The sequence below is a fragment of the Leptonychotes weddellii genome, chromosome 7 (genome assembly GCF_054177405.1).
Source record: "Leptonychotes weddellii isolate Sample4059 chromosome 7, ASM5417740v2, whole genome shotgun sequence".
Taxonomy (NCBI): Eukaryota; Metazoa; Chordata; class Mammalia; order Carnivora; family Phocidae; genus Leptonychotes; species Leptonychotes weddellii.
The window spans coordinates 109,833,833-109,845,127 of NC_138375.1; the positions used below are offsets into that span (position 1 = coordinate 109,833,833).

General features: G+C 37.7%; 1 protein-coding gene across 4 annotated transcripts in view; it reads left to right on the top strand.

The window, feature by feature from the left end:
• Positions 1-11,295, top strand: part of DIAPH1 (diaphanous related formin 1) — a 94,849-nt gene that overhangs the window by 65,040 nt on the left and 18,514 nt on the right. The window lies entirely within an intron of this gene.

An 11,295-nucleotide genomic window follows, 5' to 3' on the forward strand; every position in this document is an offset into this window, starting at 1 on the left:
TCTCTACCACAGTGAGTTTTCAGGATTTTTTAAATTTCTTATTAATTTCTAGCTAACGACATTTTGGTCAGTGCTCTTGTAATTTCAGTCTTTAAAAATTTGTAGAGGGGCACCAGGGTGGCTCAGTTGGTTAGATGTCTGCCTTCAGCTCAGGTCATGATCCCGGGGTCCAGGGATGCAGCTGACATTGGGCTCCCTGCTCAGCGGGGAGCCAGCTTCTCCCTCTCCCTCTGCCGCTTCCCCTGCTTGTGCTTTCTTGCTCGCTCTTTCTCCCTCTCAAATAAATAATAAATAAAATCTTAAAAAAAAAAATTTGTTGAGTTTTCCTTTATGGCTCTGAATATTAAATATTATAAATATTCTGTATGCACTTAAAAAGCATGTATGTGTTCTTCAGTTTCATGAAGTGTTCTCTATATTTTCATTAGTTCCTTTTTGTTAATTGTATTATTTAAATTTTCTGTATTCTTGGGACACCTGGCTGTCTCAGTCAGGGGAGCATGTGACTCTTGATCTCGGGGTTGTGGTTTTGAGCCCCACATTTCAGTGGAGAAATTACTTTAAAAATCTTTAAAAATAAATACATTTTCTGTATCCTTTTTGTTGGCTTGTTTCATTCAGTTACTGACAGAAATGGTTTAAAACATGCCACTTTGTGGATTTAGCATTGCAGTTCTGTCAGTTTTACTTCCTTTTTGTCTTTTTTATTCTTTTGTTTGTTTGAAGTAGGCTTCATGCCCAGTGTGGGGCTTGAACTGACCACCCTGAGATTAAGAGTTGCATGCTCTACTGACTGAGCCAGTCAGGTGCCCCATCTTTTTGAAAAGCTTTTTGTATCGACAATTTCAGAGTTATGGAAAAGTTGCTAGAATAATACAAAAAATTTCCTGTACATACTTCATCACATTCCTGAGATGTTAACATATTACCACATTTGCCTATATAATGTGTGTATGTATATGTGTATCATTTTTTGGAGTAAGTGCATGTATGTGTGTATGTGTATCATTTTTTTCTGAAGATTTGAGGGTAAGTTACAGGCATTAGGTCTCTAACCTTTGGTGTAGGTTTCCTAGTAACAGGTCCATAGCTACAGTAAATATATCAAAATTAGGAAATCCATATTAATATAATCCTATTATCTAATTTGACCTTCAGATTATACCAGTTGTTACAATTATGTCTTTTACAGAAAAAATCCTGGATCATGCATTATATTCAGTTGTTCTGTAGTCTTCTTTAATTGGAAGTAATTCCTGTTATAGTCACCTGCAAAGGCAGATGGACCCCTGCTCAAAATTGGGTTTGAATGTCAAAATTAATGATACCCTACACACACCAAGAGGGTATGAAAAGATTAACTTAACTAATGGACTAATGGAGGTCTCTGGGAAGAGCAGGGCAGTCCTCTCAAGCAGGTTTGAAATGGTTGACGGGGCAAGAAAAGGAGATTGGCCTGGGTTTTTACTGAGGTTAGGATGTGGAGCCAGGGTGAGAGTTGCGGCACAGGTGCAGTACTTTGCGTCCTTGTTAATCTGCTGCCAGCACCGAGATGCGGGGCACAAGGGGAGAGGCGAGGCTTAGTAGCTGTCCACGAAACAACAAAAAATGGAGTCAGCCTTCTCATTACTGTTCCTCAGTCCTTATCTTTCATGACCTAGACAGTTTTTTGGTCACCATACTTTTAATTCTTTACACGTGCTTTCATTTCTTTTTTTTTTTTATTGAAGTCTAATTGACACACAGTGTTACATTAGTGTTAGTTGTACAACATAGTGAATCCCTGACTCAACAGTTAGGCTCACCAGAAGTGTAGCTATCCTCTGTCACTGTACAAGGCTGTTAAAGCATCATTGACGATACTCCCTGTACCGTACCTTTCGTCCTTGTGGCTTACTCCCAAACTGGAGGCCTGTACCTCCCATTGTCTTTCACCCATTTTGCCCATCCTTCCACCCTCCTCCCCTTTGCAGCCATCAGTTTTCTGCATTTATGAGTCTCTTTGTGCTTTTTGTTTATTCGTTTTTTAGATTCTACATATAAGTGTAATGAAAAGGTATTTATCGTTCTCTGACTTATTTCACTTAGCATAATACCCTCTAGATCCATACATGTTGTCACAGATGACAAAATCTCATTCTTTTTTTTTTTTTAAAGATTTTATTTATTTGAGAGTTGGGGGGGAGGGAGAGCACGAGCCAGGGGGAGGGGCTGAGGGACAAGCAGACACCCTGAGCTGAAGTCAAGACACTTAACCGACTGAGCCACCCAGGCGCCCCCCACATTTAGGTCTTTAATCCAGTTTATTTTTGTGTCTGGTGTTCAGAAATTGGTCCAGTTTCATTCTTTTGCATGTGGCTGTCCAGCTTTCCCAGCATCATTTATTGATGAGACTGTCTTTTCACCATTGTATATTCTTGCCTCCTTTGTTGTAGATTAATTTACCCTATAAACATGTGTTTAATTCTGGGCTCTCTGTTGTGTTCCACTGATCAATGCATCTAATTTTGTTTCAATACTATACTGTTTTAATTATTATAGCTTTGTACTATATCTTGAAATCTGGGATTGTGATACCTCCAGCTTCGTTCTTCTTTCTGAAAATTGCTTTGGCTGTTTGGGGTCTTTTGTGGCTTCATACAGATTTTAGGATTATTGATTCTACTTGTGAAAAATACTATTAGTATTTTGATAGAAATTGCATTGAATCTGTAGATTGCTTTGGGTAGTATGTGCATTTTAACCATATTAATTCTTCTAATTTATTTGAGTCAGCCTTGACATTTTTGAAGAGTACATACCTGTGATTGTAGAATGTCCCTCAGTTTGGGTTTGTCTAATGTGTCCTCATGATTAGTTTCAGATTATTCATTTTTTTGCTTTATATATTTTAATATATAAATGTATAATGTTACTGGGTACATAGAAATTCAAAATTCTTATATTTATTTATCTGAAAAACTAAAACTTTCATTGTAATGTGTCCTTATTTATGTTCTGTATTATTTTTGTTGCCTGAAAGACTATTTTGCTAAAATTGATGGAACTTCATCAACTTTTTTTTTTTTAAGATTTTATTTATTTATTTGAGAGAGAGAGCATGAGCGGGGTGGGGGTGGGGGGCAGAGGGAGAGGGAGAAGCAGACTCCCCACTGAGCAGGGAGCCCAACATGGAGCTCGACCCCAGGACCTGAAGATCACAACCTGAGCCAAAGGCAGACGCCTGAGTCACCCAGGCGCCCCCAAACTTTAGAACTTGCCTAGTGTAACTTTATACTTTCATCATTTCTCTATTATTTTTTTTTTCTTAAAGATTTTATTTATTTGAGGGGTGCCTGGGTGGCTCAGTTGGTTAAGCGACTGCCTTCGGCTCAGGTCATGATCCTGGAGTCCCGGGATCGAGTCCCACATCGGGCTCCCTGCTTAGTGGGGGGTCTGCTTCTCCCTCTGACCCTCTTCCCTCTCGTGCTCTCTGTCTCTCATTCTCTCTCTCTCTCAAATAAATAAATCTTTAAAAAAAATTTTTTTTAAATACTTATTTGAGAGAGGGAGTGAGAGAGAGCACAAGCAGGGGGAGTGGCGGGCAGAGGGAGAAGCAGGCTCTCCACTGGGCAAGGAGACCGACGCGGGGCTCTATCCCAGGACCCTGGGATCATGATCTGAGCCAAAGGCAGGCACTTAACCGACTGAGCCACCCAGGCACCCCCATCTTTTCTCTATTCTTAATTCTAGATGTTTCCTTCATAAAACAGCATATACTTGGACTATTTTTTTTCTTTTTTCACTCCAGTTGACAGTATTGGTTTTAACTAGAGCATATAATCCATTTACATTTAACATAATTACTGAAATACTTAGGTTTCAATCTGCCATTTTATTTTGCACTTTCTATTCCATCTATTCTGTTATAAGCTGATTTCATTCTGTTCAAAAGGTTTTCTAATTTCTATAGTGATTTCTTACCTAACTTCTGAGTTATTTGGATATTTATTCGATATGAAATAGTTGGGGATTTTCTAGTTATCTTTTTTACTGATTTCCAAGTTGTGGTCAAAGAACATACTTTGAATGATTTCTATCCTTTGAAATTTGTTGAGCAGCATGTGGTGAATTTGGTACATGTGCTGTGTGTACATATGAAAAAAAAGGTGTAGTTTTTCTTTGTCGGATGCATTGTTTTAATATAGCCATTAGGTCGTTTGTTAGATGTGTTCACATTTTCTATATACTTTGCAAGTTTTTGTCTGCTTGTTTTATTAGTTTCTATACAAAAGGTGTTAATTCTTCCACAGTGGTTATAGAATTACCCTTTTTTCTTTTGGTTTAGTCAGTTTTTGCTTTATATATTTTGAAACTAAATTATTGCATGTATTTAGATTTAGAATTGTCTTCCTTGTGGATTGACCCTTTATCATTATTAAATGTGTGTTCAAGCCAGTAGCATTATTAGAGAAGAAATTTTTATTTGGTATTAATATAACTGCAACAGCTTTCTTTTGTTTAGTATATCTTTTTCCACTCTTCACCCTTAACATTCATGTCTTTATTTGAAGTGTGTCCCTTCTAAGCAGCACTTATTTAGTGTGTATGTTTTGTAAATCCAGTCTGATGAGCTTAGTCTTTCATTGCAAAGTATTTAATTCATTTGAATTAATATATACCATATTGCTATTTGTTTTGATTTTTTTCCACTTTGTCTTTTTCTGTTATCTTCTTACAGATTGATTTAGAACTTTATTAAATTTCACATATACCCTATTTTTAGTTATAATTTTTTTACTGTCTTTTTACAGGTACCTTAGAAATTACACCTACATCCTTGATTTATTACAATCTAATACAAATTAAAACTTTTTCCACCTTCCAGATAATGCTAAGAACTTCACATCATTTTAACTCTATTTACAACGTATCTTCTTTTTGAGTCATTGATGTCACGTATTTTAATTCTACATGTTTTAGACCCTATAAGCATTTTTACTATTATTTTGTAATATCAGTAGTCACTTAGAAACACTTTTCTAGTGTTCCTCATCCCAACGTATATTTCTATATTTACTTTTGTAATAATTTTTCATCTTCTGCCTGAATAATTACTCCCCTTAATATTTATTAGTTCAGGTCTCCTGGTAATAAACACTGTTTTTATTTCGCCAATGTTTTTGAAGGATATTTTTTGTTTTCCCTTTTTTGTTAAGACAACTGCACTGTCAGTGTTACTGTAGTTCATTTAAAGGTAATTCTGTTCTACCTCCTGCTACTCAGAATTTTTTTTACTCTGATTTTTAGCAGTTTTACTGTGATGGTGTGCCATGATGTGGTTCTTGTATTATTCTTGGGGATTCTCTGAGCTTCTTCATTCTTTGTGTTGAAATCCTTCATCACTTTTGGAAAATTCACAGCTATTTTTCCTTCAAGTATTCCATCTTTTTTTTTTTTTTTGTCTTTTTTTGGGCACTTTTTTTTTTAAGATTTTATTTATTTATTTGAGAGAGAGAGAACACATGCGCACAGCAGGGGTAGGGGCAGAGGGAGAGTGGAAAGCAGGCTCCCTGGATGATGGACTTGATCCCAGGACCCTGAGATCATGATTTGAGCCAAACATAGCTGCTTAACTGACTGTGGCCCCAGGCGCTCCTTTTTTGGCACTCTTTTGCTTTCAAGTTCAGTGCCAGTGAATATCACATTTAGCCCTCCATTTTATGTGTTGTATGTATGTGATACTTGTTTTCATTATTTTTAATATTTTTCTCTCTGCATTTATTCACCCTGTTCCTAGAGTGTAGGCTTTCTAAAGGGCTTTCAACTGTGAACCTGTTGTTCACCTTTACTCAGGATGTAGCCTTTTGGGTTCCCAGCTACTGAGGAGAGAGTTATAAATGAGACTCCCCACATTAGGTAGAAAATGAACCTTGATCCCAGTCCACCCTTGCTACACAAAACTGTCAAATACGTATTGGAACAGTGTGCCAGTGTTGTGGTTCTTTCTGGAGCAGTTCGTCACCATCTTATCACTTCTTCCATGTTTTCAAGGTGGTTTTTTAAACACTATACCAGCATTTTTAGATGTTTTTCATAGGAGACTTGGCATCATTATTGGAAATGGAAGTTCTCATTTCTTTTCATATTTTACATGGTTATTTTCACCACATTGAAAAATGAAAATCTTATGTAATGAAACCAGTCTTTATATCATCTTGATTTTATGTTATTCTTAGAAGAGTTTTTGTTCAAAATTATACTGTTTTTCTATTTTTAACATTCAGTGTTTAATACGTCTGGAATTTATTTTTGTGAGCAGCATAAAGTTAGTGGGGAGCCAGTTGCTCCAGCACTGTTGGTTAGACCAGAAGTCAGCAGACTATACTCAACCCATTTTTGTTAATAAAGTTTTATTTGAACACAGCTATGCCCATTTGATGACATTATCTGTGTCTTCTTTCATATTACACTAGCAGAGTTGAGTAATTGAAAGAAACTATGGTGCACAGAGCCTCAAGTATTTACTTTCCAGTCACTTAAGAAAAAAGTATATCAACTTCTGGATCAGACCATCCTTTTTTCATTGAGTTTCTACTTTGGCATATGCTAGATGTTTCATGTCTATTTCTAGTTCTTTCTTCACCTCAAATGTTCTTTGTCACTCTGTTACAATTATTGTAGCTTTATACTACTGTACTTTATTGGCCTTAATGATATAATTTGTTCAGATAGACAGGTTTATTGAGGTACAAGATGCATATAGTAAAATTTACCCTTTGTACATGTACAGTTCTGTGGATTTTGACAAATGTATACAGCCATGTAACGACCACACTCAAGATAGAGAATATTTTCATCACTCCAAAAAGTTCACTCCTTCCCATTTGTCTATCCCCTTTCCTCACTGCGAGGCCCTGGCAGCCACTGCTCTGATGTCTGTCTACAGTTTTATCTTTTCCAGAATAGTCCTAATAAATGGAATCAAACATTAAGTATCCTTTTAAGCCTAGATTCTTTCACCTAGCATAATGTATGTGAGATTTTTCCATGTTGTTGCATATAGAGATATTCCTCTTTATTGCTGAGTAGTATTCCATTATATCCATTTACTGGTTGATGGACATTTGGGTTGAATCCAGTTTGGGACGGTTAAGAGTAAAGCCAGTAGAAACATTTACATGCAAGATTTTGTCTGGATATATGTTTTCATTTTTCTTCAGCAAATACCTAGGAATGGGATCGATGGGTCCTATGTTACTAATGTATGTTTAACTGTATAAGAAACTGTCAAACTGTTCTCCAAAGGGAGAGCCATTTTTTTTTTTTCATTTCCAACAGCAGATGCTTTGCATACTTACCAGCGCTTAGTTACGTCAGTTTTGTTTTTTTTTTTAGTGACTCTAGTGGGTTAGGCATTGCAGGGGTTTTTGTTGTTGTTGTTGTTTTAAATTTTATTTTTTTAAGTAATCTCTACATCCAGCATGGGGCTCAGACTGAGCCACCCCAAGATCAGGAGTCGCATGCTTTACCGACTTGAGCCTGCCAGGCACCCCCTTAGGCATTGTAGTTTTAATTTCTAATTAAATTAATTCCTAGTTCATATTCCTAATAACGATGGTGAGCATCTTTTCCTGTGCTTACTTAAACCTGTATAACTTTTTTGGTGAAGTATCTGTCCAAATCTTTTACCCATTAAAAAAAAATTGGGTTGTTTTCTTAGGATTGAATAATGAGAATTTTTTTATATGTTGTGGATACTAGTCCTTTATCAAGATCTGTGTTTTGTAAGTATTTTTTCCCAAGACTTATTTTGTTCCTTAATGGTACCTTTGAAAGAACAGAAGTTTTTAATTTTGATGAAGTCTGCTTTATCAATTTTTTCTTTTATGTTTTGTATTATTTTCTGTTGCTTTGTAACAAATTCCCACAAACTTAAACTTAAATTTATTATCCCGCAGTTTCCATGGGTCTGGAATCCACGTTAGCTGGATCCTCTGCTGAGGGTCACACCAAACTGAAATCAATGTTCTGGCTGGACTTCCTTGCTTTCTGGAGCTCAGTGTCCTCTTCCAGGCTTATGTGCTATTTGGCTGAATCCAGTTCCTTGTAACTGTAGGACATAGATAACTGTTTTCTTGCTGGTCATCAGCTAAGGGCTGTTATCAGCTTCTAGAGGCTGCTCATTATTTCCTGCCACATGGCCTTCTCCACAACCTGGTAGTTTGCTTCTTCAAGGACAGCAAGGAGAAGGGTTATACAGGGTGTGTGCACTAAGAGGGGGGCCAATTTAAGATTCTGCCTACCGCATGGTTTGTTTTTAAGAATCTTTGCCTACCCCCCTAGGGGCTCCTGGGTGGCTCAGTTGTTAAGTGTCTGCCTTCGGCTCAGGTCATGATCCCAGGGTCCTGGGATCGAGTCCCACATCGGGCTCCCTGCTCAGCAGGGAAGCCTGCTTCTCCCTCTCCCACTCCTGCTGCTTGTGTTCCCTCTCTCGCTGTGTCTCTCTCTGTCAAATAAATAAATAAAATCTTTAAAAAAAAAAAAGAATCTTTGCCTACCCCAAAGTTGGGAAGATTATTCTGATTTCCTCTAGAAGTTAATAGTTTTAGGTTTTCCATCTCTGGTCTATTGTATGTATTTATATGTATGTATGTTTTGAGATGTAATTCACATAACGTAAGATTAACCCTTAAAGCAAGAAATAAATTTTAATTTGTATTACAAAAATAATTCCTGGCTTAGAATCAGTATACATCACTCTGCTCTTACATCATATGGTCACCTCCCAGATGCAAGATGGGCTAGGAAATGTGGTCCCTACTTGCACCATCATTTCCCAGGACAAAAACTCCACATTGTAGAAAGGGAGCAGATACTATGGTTGACAGTTCTCTGGGCCACAGCCCAGACTTACCCAGGGATTTTTGTCCAGTTTTTCCAACACCATTTGTTGCAGAGACTGTCTTTTTTCCATTGGATATTCTTTCCTGCTTTGTCAAAGATGAGTTGACCATATAGTTTTAGGTCCATTTCTGGGCTTTCTATTCTGTACCAGTTATCTGCGTGTCTCTTTATGTCTCATGTGTCTCTTTTTGTCTCAATGATTACAGCTTTGCAGTATAGCTTGAAATCTGGACTTGTGATGCCACTGGTTTTGTTTTTCTTTTTCAGGATTGCTTTGGCTATTTGGGGTCTTGTGCGGTTCCATACAAATTTTAGGATTGTTTTCCTAGCTCTGTGAAAAATGCTGCTGGTATTTTGGGGCTCCTGGGTGGCTCAGTCATTAAGCGTCTGCCTTCGGGTCAGGTCATGATCCCAGGGTCCTGGGATCGAGTCCCACATCGGGCTCCCTGCTCAGCGGGAAGCCTGCTTCTCCCTCTCCCACTCCCTCTGTTTGTGTTCCCTCTCTCGCTGTGTCTGTCAAATAAATAAATAAATAAAATCTTAAAAAAAAAAAAAACTAGTGGTGTTTTGATAAGGATTGCATTAAACGTGTAGATTGCTTTGGGTAGTATAGACATTTTAACAATGTTTGTTTTTCAGATCCATGATCATGGGATGTTTTTCCATTTCTTTGTGTCCTCTTCAATTTCTTTCATAAGGTAGTTTTCAGAGTATAGATCTTTTACCTCTTTAGTTAGGTTTATTGCTAGGTATCCTAACTGTTTTTGTAGCAATTGCAAAAGGGATTGATTCCTTGATTTCTTTTTCTGCTGCTTCGTTATTGGTGTATAGAAATGCAACAGATTTTTGTGTGTTGATTTTATATCCTGTGACTGAATTCATGAATTAGTTCTAGCAATTTTTTGGTGGAGTCTATTTTATCGATTTTCTTTAAAGCAGCTTTTTGAGTCATTGGATTTTCTCTATTGTTTTCATTTTTATTGATTTCTGCTCTTAAATTCTTTATTTCCTTCCTTCTGCTTGCTTTGGATTTGTTTTGCTCTTCTTTTTCTAGTTCCTTGAGATAGGAAATTGGACTACTGACTTGATCTTTCTAATTTTCTAATGTAAACTTGGTGCTGTCAGTTTCACTGTCAGCACTGCTGTAGCTGCATCCCATATATTTTGATGTATTTTACTTCCGTTTTCATTCAGTTCTGTGTATCTTAAAATTTTCTGAGACTTCCTCTTTGACTCACAAATTACTTAGAAGTGGTTCTTTGGCTTCCATATTTTTGGATATTTTCCTGTTCTCTTTTGGTTATTGATTTGTTGTTTGATTCCATTATGGTTAGAGAACATGCTCTGATTTCAATCCTTTAAATCTATTGGTGTTTTTTTTTTAAGATTTTATTTATTTATTTATTTATTAGAGAGAGAGTGCGTGCGCACAAACCAGGGAGAAGGAAAAGCAGGCTCCCTGCTAAGCAGGGAAGCCTGACACAGGGCTCGATCCCAGGACTCTGGGATCATGATCTGAGCCAAAAGCAGACGACCCAGGTGCCCTGATGATACTGATGTTTTACCAGTTCAAGTAAGCATAGAAATTTTATTTTCATTTAGGTCCCTTTACCCTCCCCGGTTTTTAAATAACAATTGTATTTCCTCTACAGGGGGCTACTCCATTTTGGTAGAGCTGAGAAATCCATATTGTGGTGTCTGTCTCGATTGGAGGGGGGTTCTCAAATAGGGCAAGGATCAGGTAGAAGCTGGGTATGGCGGTGAAAGGACTCACTGGAGGCAGAACAGAGGTGAGAGAAGTTTATCAAACGTACTGCGAGGGAGCACCTGGCAGGGGCACAGAGGAGAGGCTGTCTGCTATGGGGCAGTGGGTGCGCACCGTTCTTAAAGAGGGAAGGTGAGGAGGTATGGCGGCATACGGAATTTTCCCTTTTTTGGTAACTGTGTCTGGTTCTTAGTAGCCCATTGGTCCGTGGCTATTTTGAGGTGGGTCGCGTGATGGACCTGTCTGTATTCAGTCAGGGGGTCGCTGTAGGCCCTTGTCTCCACTCCGTCGCTCCAGCCTGTGGTCTAAAAGCAGCCTCTCCACAGATGATTGTCTTTTCTCCGTAGCCCTCCTGAGTTACTAGTTCTGGTAGTTCATTAGTCTGGTGGTGGTTGTGAATTGCTATATGGAGTTACATCTTCCACAAAAAGGGACCTACCTTTTCATCCCTGTCTTTCTTGTATCTGTACCTTATATTTATTTTTATCTTATTGCGAAGCAAAAAAGTTGAGTCTATTTTTTCTGTTTCTCAACTTCAGTAATGAATACGTATCATTGTATTTTGCCTGTATAAAATGAGAGCTTTACTTTTAACTTTTCTCCTTCCCCTTTTCTAAGTTTTTGTAATACAGTCTGGATGTTTT